Source organism: Lynx rufus, unplaced genomic scaffold (genome assembly GCF_022079265.1).
Source record: "Lynx rufus isolate CCGP_SWC_20201006 ecotype Redwood Valley unplaced genomic scaffold, mLynRuf1.p SCAF_7, whole genome shotgun sequence".
Classification (NCBI taxonomy): Eukaryota; Metazoa; Chordata; class Mammalia; order Carnivora; family Felidae; genus Lynx; species Lynx rufus.
In genome coordinates, this window is record NW_025814889.1 from 28,394,715 (window position 1) to 28,413,423 (window position 18,709).

At 34.7% G+C, this 18,709-nt stretch overlaps 1 protein-coding gene and 1 long non-coding RNA gene across 4 annotated transcripts in view; both read left to right on the plus strand.

The window, feature by feature from the left end:
* Positions 1 to 18,518, plus strand: part of LOC124501125 (uncharacterized) — a 54,471-nt gene extending 35,953 nt beyond the window's left edge. The window contains exons 3-4 of one of the 2 annotated variants that reach the window (XR_006959712.1): positions 1,612 to 1,753; positions 18,480 to 18,518. This is a non-coding gene — a long non-coding RNA (uncharacterized LOC124501125). Of the gene's footprint in view, positions 1 to 1,611; positions 3,735 to 18,479 lie in introns of those variants that run through there. The other variant, XR_006959711.1, reaches the window with a different exon arrangement.
* Positions 1 to 18,709, plus strand: part of ZEB1 (zinc finger E-box binding homeobox 1) — a 199,024-nt gene that overhangs the window by 59,084 nt on the left and 121,231 nt on the right. The window lies entirely within an intron of this gene.

Genomic DNA, 18,709 nt, shown 5'->3' on the forward strand with positions numbered 1-18,709 from the left:
TGGAAGGCTTTTTATTACTATAATTAAGGCATAATCTGTCAGCTAAAGCATTGTTTTAATGATACAGGGTAAGCATAATCCTGGATTTACTACCTGTTTCTTATTGTGGTTTTGTTTGTACACTAAATGGCTGCCTATTCCCTGAAATGAAGTGCCCCATATGGGCTGTCCAGTTTGTTTTGAGGACCAGTTCTACATTTGTAGAATTTGGGGTCAAATGGAATCAAGTACTCTGTGATAGTTGTTTGCCTGATTCCTAGTGACCTTGCATTTTGGAATAAAACACATATGCATACTCAGTCCTTCATTGATACGATTGATTAACCTGTTACTGATTTTAGCATTTCTTCCTTTTCTTCCTAATTTATCAGTTTGGAAAGAGTTAGAAAACACTTGAAGGAAATCAATCTCTGTTTTTAATAACAGTCTATAAGTTACAGAAAAAGAAAGTGTTCAGCATTTCTTGTTTAAATTTTGAGTTTTCTGAGACATATTTACTTAAAATATATATGACTATCATACTGAAAGAGTGGCATCTTCTGATTTCATTTTAATATTATGATAATGATTTGCTTTACTTAGGCACAATTATAGATATAGATAACCATATTATCGCTTGGGTTATCTTCAAAAGATTAAATAAATACATTAAGAAATATATTAATAATATATATTAATATTATTATTCCGTTTGATATTTGGCAATATATTTTTAAGGTACAGTGTGCGATTTCCTGATCTGAACAAAATATTCCATTTCTTTTTAGGAGTTTGGGTTATAGTAATCAATTTACAGCATTTTCTCCTAAATGTATTAAGGTGCAACATTTTAAAAACATTATGTTCTTAAGTTATTTGATATGTAATTAGGGGTTTATGTTGCTAATATTATTTTTATATAACACATTTCTGATTCTTCAGAATAGTTGTAGGCTTCTAATTGTTTTATGCAACTTTCAACCTTGAGAATGTTGACTAATTGGTTAATATTCTTTCTATTCAAAATTTTTTAGCGCTTATTATGTTTTAGGAACTATTTAATAAGGTTCTTCAAATAATCAGTGTTTTTAAAAAAAAGCCAAAACCCTTTTCCTCTGGGAGCTTACATTCTCGTAGATTGCTTCATATATGATTCTGTGGCATTTAACACCAAGGGCTAGTTTTCTGTTGTCAGGAAATGCATTATGTCATTATTAGGTAATATAGAGGTATAGAAGAAGGGTAAAATGCCTTCTAGTTTAATGAGTCTGATTCATTGTTCTTCAGTGAATTTAGTTTTATTTATTTTAATGGAACTTACATAACTATGATCATTTGGCAGCCCAGAATTTTTCTGTATTTTTCTCAACTTCCCAACTGGTAGTTCAGTACTGGGGTAGAAATTAAAGTACCCACTTAAGGTTTTGGGTTTATGGAGTGATGTTTGAAGCATGAAATATTCTTTAGGGAAGATACTCCTTTTTTTTTGAAAGAAGGGAATGTGGTTTTGGAATACTCATGATTTTATCTCATTTATTTTTTTCAGAACCTCAATTTTGTAGCATAGGTAGATAAACTTGAACCAAATGGTATGATCTCAGTATAATATTTTACTCTTCTCTCCTCCTTCAGGAAAATCTTTAACTTCCACCACAAGAAGATTAAAAAGAGGTCCCTCCTGCACCAAGAAAGATCTGCAGATCTTTTTCAGTGTTCTTGGAGGTGTGGGGTGTGAGAACTTGATCAGTTTGTGCAACCACCTTGTTCTCTAAAGGTAAGCACTGTGTAGTGAGTGCACACTCATGGGCCCACGTTCCTAATGCAGGTCTGGTTTTGGAATGCTCCATTGAGGGTTTGAGGCCATCAGACTGCCTCGTAGAAGGATGGCCTAGGCAGCCACTTGTGGGCAAGACGTCACACACATCCATCAAGAGATGGTTTTCCTTGGTTAGAATAAAGCATGTCCTAGAGATGTATGGGTGTATTTTTTGTTTATTTTTTTTAAAAATCCCAATTACAGTAAAATTTGTGTCCAGTTCAGCCTGCATTTAAATCAGTTTAATAACTGCTGTGGTTGATCCCTCATCAAGAACTCTTCTTGGTTATCTTGAGATTTACATTTAAGAATTTTGAAGCAATGATAGCCTTTAAGCATTCTGGTGACTTAATAGATTAAATTGATAAAACCTGCTCTGAAGAGTTGCTTTTTCATGATCTTTTTGAAACGATCTCTTAACCTTTACTTCAGAGAAGGTCCTTTAAGCCATTTTTAAATCTGTATTAAGCTTCAGAAAATATGGAAGCAAAGATCTTCTTAATCTTTAATAAGCATATGAACATAAAATTGCTGATCCTAATTGAAAAAAAAAATTACTTTTAAAATCAGCAGCTTTCTTCCTAGCTTGCACCTTTTTCCTGTCTTTAGGAAATGAAGGCATATACATTGGTTCCATGAGGGAAACCTCACAAAGGATAAATAAATTAATGTCTCACCTTTACTTCTAAACTCTAATATCAGAAAACTTTATTGGTCTATTGTACAATGTATTGATGCCTCTCAGAAAGACCAGTCCTAAATAAAATTGTCATTTGAATACCATGCATTGACTATGAAGGAGAACCAGAGAATGTCGATCTTGAAAATGTCAAGATTAAAAGTAGGTTAATATTAAATAATAATTTTGGCTGTCACCAAGAGACTAAACGTCTAGCAAAACATTTCAGATTACAGTCACTGGATACTATGGTAGCGACAGTGAGGATTTAAAGTGCTGGTGAAGACATTAATTGGTCCATATCTAGTTTTATTCATTATTTTTTTCTTAAAGCTTTTAAAGTGATCTTGGAAGCCTTAGTTCTGAAAGATATGTACTATTCATGAAGCACTTAAGTTTGGGAAAAATCTGCTGATTTTTGTCTGGCAGCCTTCTCTTTGGTTTATGATAAATTTTATTGCCTTTTCAAAATACTTGTTCTTCCTATATATGAATAATAAAAGATATTAAGGAGGGAAACAACCTTTGTTTTTGCTGTTAGAATGGGGGAAAAAATGCAACAGAGACCTTTTTTGAAAAAGACTTGAGATCCAGTTTACTGTTTTATATGAAAATAGTTGAGGAATTGGAATTAGTCTTGCTTATTGTAACTATAGGCAACTTTAAAAGATTTAAATCTTCAAAGTAGATATGGGTTTTATAGTGAAGAAATATATATTACTGAGTATTTGGAGATAATCTCTCTATATAATTTTTTTGAATTTTTATTTGTGAGAGCATGTTAAATATTTTTAACCTTTAAAATAGCACGGAACAGAATAGACAAATGCATTAAGTCTGAGACAGTTGAGAAAAAAATTTGAATTAAAAGTCAAACTGAAAATATAAGGTGGGATACAAGAATAAATAAACAGGTTACTATTTGTTACCTAAAATAAAACTTTATTAGAACTAAAAATTTTTAATCTAAAAAGCACCCCCTTCTTTTTAAAAGTGAGCTTTGTCTTAAACAATAGTATTGGCAATATATTTGTAAAAAGAAAAATTTATTTCAACATGTTAGAATTGGTGTTCAAATTTCAAATCAGTTATGTAGCAGGAATATATAAAATTGGGACCAATGAGGAACTTGTCTTCTGTATCTAAAGTATGAAAAATAGGATCTTTTCCTAACAACTCTTATTAATATCACCTCAATTCATATTAGGCAACAAAATAAACTGTTGTTCTTTGATTTTGGTGATATATAGGAGTGAAAACCCAACCCAACATTATTGACACTAAGGAATTCTTCTACTGGAATTGGAACTAGAATTTGGGAGATTTTATTTGTATGTATACATACATATACTTACTCTTACACATACATACACACTAGTGTTTATTTCTCCTTTTGAATTCTGTAAGAATGATTTGTCAAAGATAAGATTTCTGATTTGTCTTCCACTAGTATTTTGATGCCATGTTTTTGTTTGTTTTTAATTAAAGAGTAGTCCCTACTAGAAATTTGGTTTCTTTGGTATGATCATGCTCCCTGTCTAACAGCTAAAGGGAGGTGAGAGAGCCCTCCTTACCAATATTGATTTTCTAGACCAGCACTGTTCAATAAAAATATAAGCCACAAATACAAACCACATGTATAATTCTAAGGGTTTTTTGTAGTCACATTAAAAAAGTAAAAAGAAACAGGCAAAATTAATTTTAATCACATTTAATTTAACCTAATATATCTAAAATATTCCTTCAACATGTCATCAGTATAAAAATTTGAGGTGTTTTACTTTTATTCAATTAAGTATTCAAAATCTGTTGTGTATTTTACACTTACAGAAAATTTTGTGTTGAACTAGGCACATTTCAAGTGCTCAATAGCCACATGTAGCTAGTAGCTACTGTATGAGGCAGTGCGGATCTACACCAAGAATGGATCTTCCATTTTAGCATCATCCATGATGAATTCCATTGGGTAACTCCGTAAGCTCCCCTGGTTTAGAGTTTCCAGATTTAACAGAAGACCAAAAAAAAAAAAAAAAAAAAAATCAAAAACAAAACAAGGTGCCTAGTTTAATTTAAATTTCAGGTAAATAACAAATAATTGTTTAGTGTAATTGTGACCCATGCTATATTCGGGACATGCTTAGAAAAAAATTGTTTATTTGAAACACAGATTTAACTGAGTGTCCTGTATTTTATCTGGCAATCCTACCCTGGTTTAACTGAATGGAAGACGTCATCAGGCTTCCTAGATACTTGTTGGACTAGAGGATAGAGAATCTCTTCCTCTGTGGAGAATTTTGATAACCCTCCAAAAATCAGTATGCAAACCAGAAACTATATATAGCCAATTCTTCCTCATTCTCTAAGATGTTTAAGACAGAAGATGGACTTGTATCACAGAGGCTCAGTCATCATGTATCTAAATATTTTAAATCTAAATTATTACATTAAGTGTTAAGGTTTATAGTTACTTACTTGAGCTTCCAAAATAGAAACTATCTAACAGCATATTACTAGTATCACATCTTATGAAAAATAGTTCGCCCTTGGTGACTGTCTCAGCAGTGTTCAGGGTCCTGGCTATTTCAAGTTATTTCCCTACTATTGGTAACCACTGCAGCTGTCACATTGTCTCAAGTTGGCTTGAGTAGCAACCTCAAGTAGGTTGCCAAGTGCCAGGATAAGTTTTACTTTACATTGCAAGTATTTAAGTACTTGTAATTCTGTGCTTTGGTGTTGATCATTAGACCCTGACCCAGTCAACATCCAGTCAGTTCTTAAACCATTATCTCTCATTCATACTAAGGTCTTTTACAGAGGAACAGCTTTCCATTCTTATTTTTTAACATTCAGTACCGTTTTGAAGCAAGTAACAACTTCTTTAGTAGTAAGTAGATCTTATCCCTCTTAACCTCTAGAAAGGAGACCATTTATAATTCGTGTTCTCTAAGGACAGTAATTACACCAGCTCCACACTCCCTCTCAGGGGGAACACTTGCCTTCAGGAGGTGAATAACTTTAGGTGACAGGTCTGCTTCATTACCAGCCAGGCAGGTAAGATCCAACTGCCAGTGCGGTTTGGCAGTTTAGCAGTTCAGTTTAAGCTATGGCGCATTCCAAATCCATTCATGCTTAGGAGAATGTACCCAAGAGTGTGGATATGTTTATAATTACTGCATTTCCTTCAGAGAACAAGAATTACAGGTAAGGCTTGGTGTTTTTTTGGTTTTGGTTTCTTTTTTTGCAGTGATCCAAAAATTATTTTTATGTAAGAAATTTAAGAATATGAAGTTATTACTCTTTCCTCAAAACAGTCACCAAAAAAAATCTCAAACATAGCCTATATTATATAACAGTTTTCTTCCTCACTCTAAGAAGGAATTGAACCTGGAAAGGAGGGGAGGTAGGAGGAGACAACTTATTGTCATTTGAAAGCTGTGAATATCACACATTCCATGTCTAGAAATATCCTAGGTTTATGTAAGAATCTTATTTTGCCTAACTTTTAGTGTCTAAGGTATGAATTATTTTGTCACATTAACACCTACATCTATATATAGCTCAGGTGTTCAGCCTTTCTGAGCTAATATCTTTACCAGCAGTGAGTAAATTAATGAATTGTGTTTGGGTTTTCACTTTTATTCTCAAGACTGACTTCTTTTGTTTTAAGGCTTTAACCTCATTTCTGAAACCAAAATTTAAAGCTGCAAAATACCTTAAAATCTAATGCCTTTTTTACCCCATGACGGATAAGCTTTAGAGGGCCTGTGAATCCCCTAAAATTATAATAAAATTTTGTACGTATGTGTTTTTTGCTGGGAAGAGTGTACATAATTTTCATCATAATCTCGAAGGGCTTTGCAACACTGATTGAGTCTAACATCATCACTTTACTGATAAACTGAATTTCCAAGGATGTGAATTATTTGCCTTCTCATTTGAAATTTAATACTTGTAAAAAACTAAAGTTCGTTTCTAGAAAACACTGTATTTGTTTTTAGAAGGAAAAAGCTTTAACTTGAATTAAGTAAACTTGAGAATACCAGCCTAAATGAGAGCAGGTAATTTGCCACTAGTTTCTTCCATTCTCCCCTTTGACTGGAATCTTTACCAGTTATATAAAAGTGGCCCCTCAGTAAAGTATGTGATAAATTCTTGAAAGTCAGGGAAGGAAAAAGTGAATTATCTATTATAATTTGAGATCCTATTTTTTTCTCTTTTCAAATTATTTGTTCAAAGAGAGTGATAACTAAAACTCAAGAAAATAGGTGAATAATGTGATTTTGAGAGTATTAAAGCAGTTAATTGCTTTTATAAACATCACATTGAGCTTTGTTGGGACTCCTGGTCCTGAAACCTAGTTAGATTCTACAATAGAGTATATACTTCAAGTGGGTTTTCAGTGATAGAGTATTTTAAGTTCATTCTTTTTTATCAGATGTTTTTATTAATATACTAGTACTTTAGAAGTAGTAAGTAAGCAAGTTCCAAATTAATGAAGGAAACCACTACTTGTTTCTCAAAATAAAGGAAATGCCATTTTTTTTACCTTTCTTTTTTTTCCTGATACTGGTCAGGAAAGTCTGCTTCATTCAAGATTTAATGAATTTATTTGAGAGATGATACACAGAAACCAGTTATTTCTCAAAAGGGGCAAAAAAGAGTAAGACAACTTAGGTCACTACCTACATTTTTAATTTAAATTTAATGATACTTGAAGATTCTAAAATGCATAATATATAAAGCTCACAATAGAAAATGGCACAAATTTCTGAAATAGACTACAATTTTATCTCCCCCCACCCCCCTTTGAGCATTGTCACTCAAGGTGATAATCACTTACGCTCTTCTGCCTTTGTGGAAGGTAACTTTTTAAGTGAGCCAGATTTTATCCAGGAAGAACAGTTCATATATGCCACCCAGTAGGCCACCTATGTTGCTTTCTATGGGTAATTCTAACAAACAAAAGTTATATTTTTACTTTTCATTCATCAAATATTTTGTGTTTAAAATAGAAAAGCTTATTAAATTCTTCTTAGGAACATTTACAAATATTTAGAAGTAGTTTTTTTTTTTTATTTGAGGTAGACTGATTTTAAATATTGCCTTTGCATTCAAAGAAATTGGAACAATTAATTGACCTATTCACACAATTCATTACATCAGTGGTGGAGCTTTGGTTTACACAGCATATTAAAAATAATCCAACATCTGGGTGCCTGTGTGGCTCAGTTAAGTGTCCAACTTCAGCTCAGGTCATGATATCAATGGTTCATGAGTTCAAGCCCTGTGTCGGGCTCTGTGCTGACAACTCAGAGCCTGGAGCCTGGTTCAGATTTTGTATCTCCCTCTTTCTCTGCCCTTCCCCTGTTCACACTCTGTCTCTTTCTCTCTCAAAAATACATAAACATTAAAAAAATTTAATCAACATCTGAACATAGATCAGTAGGAATTATTAATGATCAATTTTATTAACATAGATTATTTATTTATTTATTTATTTATTTATTTATTTATTTATAAAATAATAGTAGTTTCAAAGAAACCAGAACTGTTAAAAGTGACTTCTCTCTGTGTGCCTACATGCATGCTTATATCTTTCTGGGTATAAACAATTTAGCATTTAACTCTTTATTTTCAGTTCATGTATCAAAAACTCTTTTAGCCGTTTCACTCTTTATACTGTAGTACGTAGACTTTGAAACTTTGCTGCAACTGCCCTCCATGTTCTTATGTAGGAAATAAATGTATTCAATCAGTCATCAAATATATAGAGAACTTGAGAATAGAATGGTAAATAAAACATTCTCTGTGCTCATAGTATCTACAGTTTACTAAAGATGTGTGATGGAGTGGTATAGAGGGGATTCTAACCTAATCCACGGCTCCCGAGAAGACTTCTTTGCCAAAATGAAATTTTAACTGAACCAGAGGCATTATTAGGAGTTAGTGAAAGAAAATGAGAAGGCAGAATAAGCATATGTGAAAGCCCTGAAGGAAGAAATAAACAAGACACACTGAAGACAAAAGACTTCTAGAGAGAGGGAGAGATGAGACTGTATAGAAAAGTATCTTTAAAGATGCTTGGCCTTTGGGCTTTAGCAAGAGCAGAGTGGGAAGACATTGAACATCATATTTTATTTTTTCTAAAACTTATTATGAAAGCCTGATAACACAGCTTTTCATGAGCATAAGTATATAACCTATGTGACCATCACCCAGAAGAAGAAACAGAACATCATCAGCATCCCAGAAATTCCCTTTCATCTATCCTTCCAGTCAGTCTTGGCCCCCACCCACTGAGGACACCTCTCACCTGACTTCTTTAACTGCATAGATGCTATCGCTTATATTGTACTTTATGTAAATGGGGACTCGAGTATATGCTCATTTCATATGAATGAAAGAAGGAAGACACAACATTCTGATTTTGAGAGTCACCCATATTGCTGATTATGGTTGCTGATCAGTTTCATGGCTGTATGTTGTATCATATGAATGTACCATGAGATTTGTTATATCTGCCCAGTGCAGGATAGAAAAATGTGAAGTCAGCAAGTTTCACAGTTAAGTCTGGGGGAGAGATAATGGGGTTTGAGCTAGTGTGGTGACAAGTGAGGATGAATAGAAGTGGGCATATTAGAAATTTATGAGTTAGAATTTATAGGGCATGGTGATTAATTAGATGAGGGGATGAGGAATACAAAGGCACCAAGGATAACCCATAGGTTTCTGGCTTGATCAGAAGTGGATGGTGGTACCCTTTAAGTCCAAACACTGGAAAGGGATGGATTGTTGTATGAGTTTTAGTGATAGAGGGGGATAATGAATTTAGCATCCAGTATGTTTGAGGTACCTGTGAAGCATTGCACAATTTGTGCAACTAAAGAACTGTTTACTAACTGAATGAATGCATGACTTGACATTCATTAATAACAGTGTGCTAACAGTTCTACCTGGGGAGGGTTGTAAACCTATCTCTTCTTCACCTATAAATCTCATCAGATGCTCTTCCTAATGTTTGTAGGAGTGGTTTCATCAAGTGTTATTCTTTTCATATATTTTCCTATATAGTGTATTTCCCCTAAAGTACTGCTGACTTAATATGCATGCAGAATCGCACCTTCCCATATACATCGTGATGCCTTCATACTTTAAAAAATGTGTTTCAGTCCTTACAGTCTTGGATTAGTGCACAATAGCCACACTGTAAAGTGAGTTTAATTATATGAAATGATCCACCTACTTACTTGGCAAGACTTAAAGTGACTGAAATAAATGTTCATTAAATTTTGGTAGGGGAAAGGAAAGAAACATAAGAATGAGGTAGAACCTGAAGCCTGAGTTGGAGCCTAGGCAGGGAGCCATAGAGAGAACCCTGGGTGTTAGGGAGTAGGATAAAAGTCCCTGATCTTAAAGGGATGGAATCCCAATGGGGTCGGATAGGAACTATGAATGAGGAACTCTGCCTCCTTTAACAGTGCTGCCTGGGACTGTTTGCGCCCATGGGAAATTTTATGGGAAGAGGAATAATAGGTATGACACTGAATTAAGCAAATGCTGGCACTAGTGGAATACTTAATAGACTTGGTAGTTTACCCAGTTTACACCAGTCATTTATGATTTAGTGTTGTATTTAGCCCACAAAATTTGAACTAAAATCAAGGCATTTTTATCATGTCCATGAAAAAAACCAGTAAGTAGTCATGGTCATGATTTTCAGTTTACAGAGTTTTACCTAGCTTTAGGTCCTGTCACTGACCAGGTAGTACAGTTCTTAAAATTAAATTCCTCCATTTCATTTCCTGGAGAGGGGGTGGGGAGAGAGAGAGAGACAGAGAGAGAGAGAGAGAGAGAGAGAGAGAGTGTGTGTGTGTGTGTGTGTGTGTGTGTTTGGTTTGTTTGTTTTCAAATTTTTGCCAAATGAACATTTACATAGTGAAACCAAACCAGTACTTTCTAAAACCACTGAATTTAATTCACTTATTCAGCATACATTTATGAAGTATATTCCATATTTGTAATAGTTTTGTGGTCTAGGGTAATGATGCAAAGAAGTGTTTGTGCCTGTTTTTATTGGCACTGTAGTTGGGAGCCTCAGAACATACAAATCATTGTGATCATACAAATTATTATCAGATTACCTGAATAGTGTTGTAAAAGCAGTGAATTCAGGGGAAAGAAGATACAGGCTGTGATCTACTAGGAAAAATGACAGAGGTGGTAGAATTTAATTTGGGTCCTGATGGGTAAGTAGGGTTTGAACAGGTATGGCAAAGAGCACTGTAGGGAAGGGTGCTGTCATGAGAAAGGTGCAGAAACAGATATGACACATATTGGGCCCAGTGAGAAACTGGTCATACTGCAGGAGAAGAGAACACAAGCTGGTGTGTGGACAGAAAAGTTTCATTGAAACTTTATCAAGCATGGATTCTTGTCTTGATTTTTAGATTATGTAAGTATACTTTTATTTGTCATTATTTGGTAATTATTTAGTTTTCACTTGTCATCATGTGGTAATTACTTAGATTTTTATCTTTTTAGAAACCTCATGTGAGATTACCTGCAGGAGCAAAGTGATTGTGCTTTTAAAAAGTTGAGAGAATCTTGGGGCACCTGGGTGGCTCAGTGGGTTAAGGGGCCAACTTTGGCTCAGGTCATGATCTCGTGGTCCATGAGTTTGAGCCCCGCATCGGGCTCTGTGCTGACAGCCCGGAGCCCAGAGCCCAGAGCCCGGAGCCCGGAGCCCAGAGCCCAGAGCCCGCTTCTATTTCTGTGTCTCCCTTTCTCTATGCCCCTCCCCCTTTCACGCTCTGTCTCTCTCTGCCTTTCAAAAATGAATAAATGTTAAAAAAAAACTTAAGAGACTCTTCATCTGGGATCTATGGCTTGGCTTCAGGGAGTCTGGATCTTTCTAAAATTAAGACAGAATTTGGATGTATCCCTTTTCTGGAGGAAGGGTCCATTACCTTTATCAGAATCTGAAAGGGTCTGACAATAGAAAAGAATTTGCTCTCCTGACTTAAAATCTTTTTAATCTAACTGCTTTGTATATACATATTTTTAATATAAGAAACAACAATAGGGAAATGAAAACATTAAATGTTATTGGATATTTTTCTTTCACTGTTTACTGGTACAGTATTTAAGAGATAAATAGTTTCAGTTGGATTGCAAAGTTGGATTAAGTTGCAGAATTGGATTAAAAAGTGTATCACTTGGATTGATTACATAATAGAGATGGTGGCTACTTTACATATTTCATGGTTTTCAGTAAAAGAACTAACTTGTTTTTTTAGATATAAGCATATTGCTAAGCCTGCTATTTCAAGAAAAACTTTCTTATTTTGGGGAAAAAATATATATCTCCTTTCTACAGAATATAAAGCACTTTAAATAAATGTCCAACTTTAATCCTGAGATATGACTCACCTGGATCATATCTAATCTTTTATACAGCAGTTTAAAGCAGGAGTCAATGAATTATAACCCATGGGCCAAGTCTAGTCCTTGGCCTGTTTTTATATGGCCTGCAAGCTAAGAATTCTTCTTACATTTTAAAATCATTAACAAAAAGGATTGTGAAGGATTAGGATTGTGGCAAAGAAGAAGACGACTCAACAGAGACTGTATGTAGCCCTCAAAGCCTAAGGTATTTACTATTTGGCCTTTGGTTTTCTTGCCAACCCTTGGTGTAAAAGTAGTTCCGTTTTTAAGCTCTTCCAAATACATGTGGATATTTTTGGAATTGGGCATATATTTGTGTAATTCAAGCAAAGTTGATTAGGTAAAATAATTTTATTTTTCATATAGGGTATTCAGCTAATAGTTCAGCTTACTGAATTCTGCAGTGAAAGTATATGAACAAAATGTGGCTTTAGTAATCCATTTCAGAGGACTGTGTGAATATAAAAGGAGATTTGTTCTTTGAATGAATAGTGCAGTAACCACTATACAGATCAGTATAGATAGATATCAAAATACGATCTTTAACATAAAAATATAATCCTTACTTTTGAAAATACCACTAACCTAAAGCAAGTATATTGTAAAAAGGCAAAAGAAAATACACATTTAACTGATAAAGTGTTGAGCAAGGAGGTTGCTAAAAAATATATTATTCATTGGTTTATTCAATATTTATACTTATTTTTGGAACTGTTAAATATATTTTTGACTTTTTAATTATATTATTACTAATGTATGAGATACTGTGATTCTTTTAGATAAATATTGAAATATTATTAATGGAAAATTATTATATATCATAGTTAAATGAGTCTCAAAACAATAGGGCAATTCTGATTTCTTTCTCCTGCATTATTGATTTTTCCTTCACTACTAGATCTTTTTCATCAATATACAAATAATACTGGATTTTTTTTCTCCCATTTTTTAAAAAAGTTCTTGTTTCCGCTTCTCTCTCTGTTATTGTGTACAGCTAATCTCTTTGAAAGAGTTGTCTATGCTCTGAGTTCGTTTTCTGTAACCCCTGCCACTGTACCAAAATTGCCCATTACTGACCCCTGTGCTGGTCACTTCTCTGTCCTCCTCTTACTCAACCTACCTGGCAGCAGCATTGAACACTTTATTTGGCTTTCAGTTTTTCCACTTTCCTAATTTTTCTTCCTACTTCTCTGGTTGCTACTTTCAGTCTCTTCTGCTGATCCCTACTTTCCAACCTCTAAATTGATAGAATTGGTAGTGCTCTGAGTTCCAGCCCTACATCGGGCTCTGTGCTGACAGCTGAAGCTGACCCTGTAGCCTGCTTCTGATTCTGTGTTCCCTCTCTCTGCTCTCCCAGGCTCATTCCCTCCCTCCCTTCCTCTCTCTCTCTTAAAAATAAATAAACATAAAAGAAATTTTATAAATGACCATCCATTTGCTGATGATCAGAACTCATTTAATGTTCTCAAAATGTAATGTAGTATACTGAATTTCTTATCTTCTCTGCCCCCACCAAAACTTCCTCCCAAGTTTTCCCCATCTCAGTAAATTGCAGTTGTGTTCTTTTGATCAACCTTGATGTCATCCTTGATTTGTAGCTTTCTTTCATCCATGTCTGATAAATCCGCACATCTCTGTCATCATATTCTCTTGTCTGTGCCCCTAATATACACTCCGAATTCAGTACTGATCACCATTTCCACTGCTATATCTATGATCAAAGTCATCTTTACATCTTGTCCATATTCTTACAAAAGCCTCCTATGATTGGTCTTCCTGTCTTTGCCCTTGATTTACTTCAATCAGTTCTTAATACAGCAGGTAGAATAATTACATTAAAATATAGGTCTTATTATGTCACTCCTTGAGGGAAACCCTCCATCAACTTCTCATTTCAATCAATAAAAGCCAGAGTCCAAGAAATGGTCTACCATGGCTCTATCCTCCGGACCCCTGTTATTCCCAGATACCAGCTATTTTTCTCCCCGACTCACTTTTCTCTAGTCGTATTTACCTCTTTGCTGTTCTTGGAATGTGTCAGGCAAGTTCTTGCTTTGGAAGATTTGCACTGGCTATTTTCTCTGCCCGTAACACTTTTCCATGGCTCATTCCTTCATCAATTTGGGATTTTTATTTTCCTTAGGCTTTCCTTAGCCACTCAATCTAAAATTGCAAAATTCCCCCACTCCACCCTAATTCTCCTTCCTCCTTTGTGTTTCTTTTCTTGTAAGCCTTATTGCCATCTACCATCCTCGTATTTTACTTACTTTTTCTATTATTTTCTTCCACATTTCTCTAAAATGAAAGGGCAAAGGTTGTGTTTGCTTTGTTCACTTCTCTGTCCTCAGCGCACAGAAGTATAGTGCCTGGCTCATGTTATTCACTCAATTAATATTTGTTGAATGAATGAATGAATGTAGTAGAAAATAGTCAACACAAAAAATTTAAAAGTAATTCAGGGATTTTGAGAGCCCTTGGATCATTTAATAAGTGGTCAAACGTTTCAGTAGACAGCAAGCGTTAGAAATATGACCATGTATACTGATACTGTAACATACAGAACTTGCTTCTTTGAACAAATCCTTGTTCAAAGTATTTACCTATCTAACTTTATAAGTGTAGAATGCTAAAAAAATAAGTACTATTTGAGATTGAATACGACCATTTGAGTATACTACAATGTGGAAATTTCTTAGAATCTTTCTGTTTTTAAAAGTATTGGTGATTTAGTGCAATGTAGGAAGTTTTTTTTGTTTTTCTGTGTTTTTTTTAGTTGTTAATTTGGTTTAGTTTTAGTTTAGTTTAGTTAGTTTAGTTTAGTTTAGTTAGTTTAGTTAGTTTAGTTTCTTTTAGTTGTTAATTCCAGACCCTTGTTTTATAGGTTTGCAAGCTTCAAAAAGCTTAAGATGAATACTAATTTTTAAAAATATTTATTTATGGGGCGCCTGGGTGGTGCAATCGGTTAAGCGTCCGACTTCAGCCAGGTCACGATCTCGCGGTCCGTGAGTTCGAGCCCCGTGTCGGGCTCTGGGCTGATGGCTCAGAGCCTGGAGCCTGTTTCCGATTCTGTGTCTCCCTCTCTCTCTGCCCCTCCCCCGTTCATGCTCTGTCTCTCTCTGTCCCAAAAATAAATAAACGTTGAAAAAAAAATTTTTTTTAATATTTATTTATTTTTAAAAGAACACAAGCAGGGGAGGGGCCGAGAGAGGAGGGACAGAGGATCCAAAGAGGACTCTGTGCCGACAGCAGTGAGCCCAATGTGGGGCTCAAACTCACAAACTGTGAGATCATGACCTGAGCCAAAGTTGCACACTGAACTGACTGGGCCATTCAAGTGCCCCAAGGTTTTTCCTTTTTAAGATAACTTTTTAAAATAAACCATTATAAACCACCAAATAATTATTGTTTCCAAATGTCCATATTTTCTGTCTTGACTACATGCATAACTATTTTAAATAATTATAATCATAATATGTCTTTAATTTTGATTCTTAACTATGACATCCATTTTCTGTGTTTCACTATCGTCTCCATTTTTGTCTTTTTAAACAACTGATAACAGACCATATTGCTGATGTTCATTATAAATAAACTATTCTCCTTTTCGAGGTTGCCATCCAGCGTGGTAGTAAGAATGGAGAAGAAAGTACACATATGAGCAGTAAAATTTGTTTTCCAATAAATATAATAAAATAAACATTTGTCCAAGATTTCTCTGAAGTATCTGGAGTAGCTAAAGAATAATGATCCTAAGAAAAGAATACAGGATCAGGAAGAACTCTGTGAGTGCAAAGAGAGGGTATTCTTGCAGTTATGAACTCAGCACTGGACTGAGTGTCAGGAAAGTTTGATTAATCACATGGGACCCTGGACAGCCATTTATTTCTCAAGCTTTCAGTTCTCCCATCTGCAAACACGTACTGGACTACTAAGTGATTGCTGAAGTCTCTCCCAACTTTGGGACGATTGCTGTGCCTCTTGTTTCTTTTGAACTTCATTATTATTTCTTCTGATTGCTTTCTAGTGACCTTTCATAAAAGCTTTGGTTTATAATGAAAAGAGCATGAAATGCTCAATCCTGAGTCTGTTGGAGATTAAACTTTCCTGAATACTGAAACACTTGACACAGGAAGTGCAGAACTGCCATTTCATTTTATCTTTCTCAGCCAGAAGCAACTTCTCATAGATCAAAATTTAGAACAAGGAAGATTGGATTAAGGCCAGACTTAGAGAAAGCACTCTGGAATTTTCTTTAAGACATACTTTTGGGGCTCTTACTGTTATTCACCACCAGAAATCCCAGTAAGTTAATCAGAAAAAAAGTAATGCAGTTAAATATAGCATCATGTAAGTACATATGTAAAATAAGTATAATAAGTATAATCTAGGGGAAGCAATTATCACACAGCAGAAAAGACCAGACTTCGGAATTAGTCTGCTTGGGTTCAGTTATCAGTCTTACTGTACTAGCTGTGTTGCCTTAGACAAGTTGAAATGAAAAGCTTGATTTTACAGGGTGATTTAGCTTCTTTCCATGTAAAATTGGAATAGTAACATTGAGTTTGCAGAGTTGTTATGAGGATTAGAGAGAATATTTATAAAGTACTAAGTATAGAGCCTGATAGTAAACAGTGACCTTTATCAATTATCAGTAACAGCTATTGTTGTTATAGTATGTACTGATTAGTTAATACTTTTTCAAAATATTACCTGTATAAAATACTCTGTATTCCTGTCCTGTAATTAGGATCATATGTGTTTGTGGGGATGGGGGATGAGACCTTGGCATTTCTAATACTCAGCTTTTTGGCAGCTTTAAATGACTTGTCAAAACTAAAGAATTATGTTAAAAGTTCTTATTCTACAGCTTTAGCATATTCAAGTCTCAGATGGAATAATGTTTATTTTTAAAGAAGTGTTTGTTTCCTTTAAATGCCTGCCTTGTAAGAACACTTGTTAGATTGAGACCATAGTTCAATAAAATCACTAGAAGTACACTTTTTAGGGGGTTTGGGACATACAATGCAAAATGTTTTGTGATAGAAATCAGGAAAGCTAATTTTCTTTTCCTTAAAGATAATGGGTTATATTTTATAATGCTATACAGACTATTGCCACACTATATGCAGATTTATTATTTCTAATGCTAGAGCCAGATGAACTGCCCTGGGTATTTAACTGGAGGAACGTTCTTGGGGTTCTCAATGGCCTCTTTCAGGAATTTTATTTGTTCAAGGATCTAAAAAAAGTAGATGTGGTTCATTGGCTTGACTTATACTTTTTTTAAAAAAGCTTATTTATTTTGAGAGAGAGAGAGCAGGGGAGGGGCACAGAGAGAGAGAGAGAGAGAGAGAGAATCACAAGCAGGATCCACACTGTCAGTGCAGAGCCTGACTTGGGGCTTGATCCCATGACTGCGAGATCATGACCTGAGCCGAAATCAAGAGTCAGGCGCTTAACCAGCTGAACCACCCAAGTGCCCCTTGATTTATACTTCTTAAAGGAAGCCTAGAACGTTCTTTATTCAAATATATGTGGAAAAAGGAAAAGTTGTTAAGTGAGGGAACAGGGTTCATACAGACACATCATGAGCTTCAAAACTAAGAAGAGATGGATGAGAATGACTTTACGGTTTATCAAGAAAGATGTTAGTCAGGAAGGCAAAATAGGAAAAGGTGAAAAATCAGAAGAAAATTTTTAAAAGACCCTAAAACTTGGAATATATATTTTATGACAGGAGCAGAAAGATTATTTACCTTTAAGAGAAAAGACATGTTGAATACTAAAGAAGCATAGAGATGCAAATCTTTTTTTAATTCAGTGTTTTTTTAATTTTTTTAAAATTTATGTTCAAATTGGTTAGCATATAGTGCAACAATGATTTCAGGAGTAGATTCCTTAATCCCACTTAGCCCATCCCCCTCCCACAACCCCTCCAGCAACCCTCTGTTCTCCATATTTAAGAGTCTCTTATGTTTTGTCCCCCCTCCCTGTTTTTATATTACTTTTGCTTCCCTTCCCTTATGTTCATCTGTTTTGTATCTTAAAGTCCTCATACGAGTGAAGTCATATGATATTTGTCTTTCTCTGACTAATTTTGCTTAGCATAATGCCCTCCAGTTCCATCCATGCAGTTGGAAATGGCAAGAGTTCATTCTTTTTGATTGCAGAGTAATACTCCATTGTGTGTGTGTGTGTGTGTGTGTGTGTATACACACATATATATATATACACACACACATGTATATATGTATGTATGTATGTGTGTATATATATATATATACACACACATATATATGTATATATATATATATACACATATATATATATATATGTATGTATATATAGATACACCACATCTTCTTTATCCATTCATCCATTGATGGACATTTGGGCTCTTTCCATACTTTGGCTATTGTTGATAGTGCTGCTATAAACATGGGGGTGCATGTGCCCCTTAGAAACAGCACACCTGTATCCCTTGGATAAATACCTAGTGGTACAATTGCTGGGTCATAGTTCTATTTTTACTTTTTGAGGAACCTCCATACTGTTTTCCAGAGTGGCCGCACCAGTTTGCATGCCCACCAGCAGTGGAGCAATTACATGCCAATAAAATGACAATCTGGAAGAAATGGACAAATTCCTAGAAACATACTAACTACCAAAACTGAAACAGGAAGAAATAAGAAATTTGAACAGACCCATAACCAGTATAGAAATCAAATTAGTAATGAAAAATCTCCCAAAAACTAAGAGATGCAAATATTATTAATGCCAGATGGTATGTT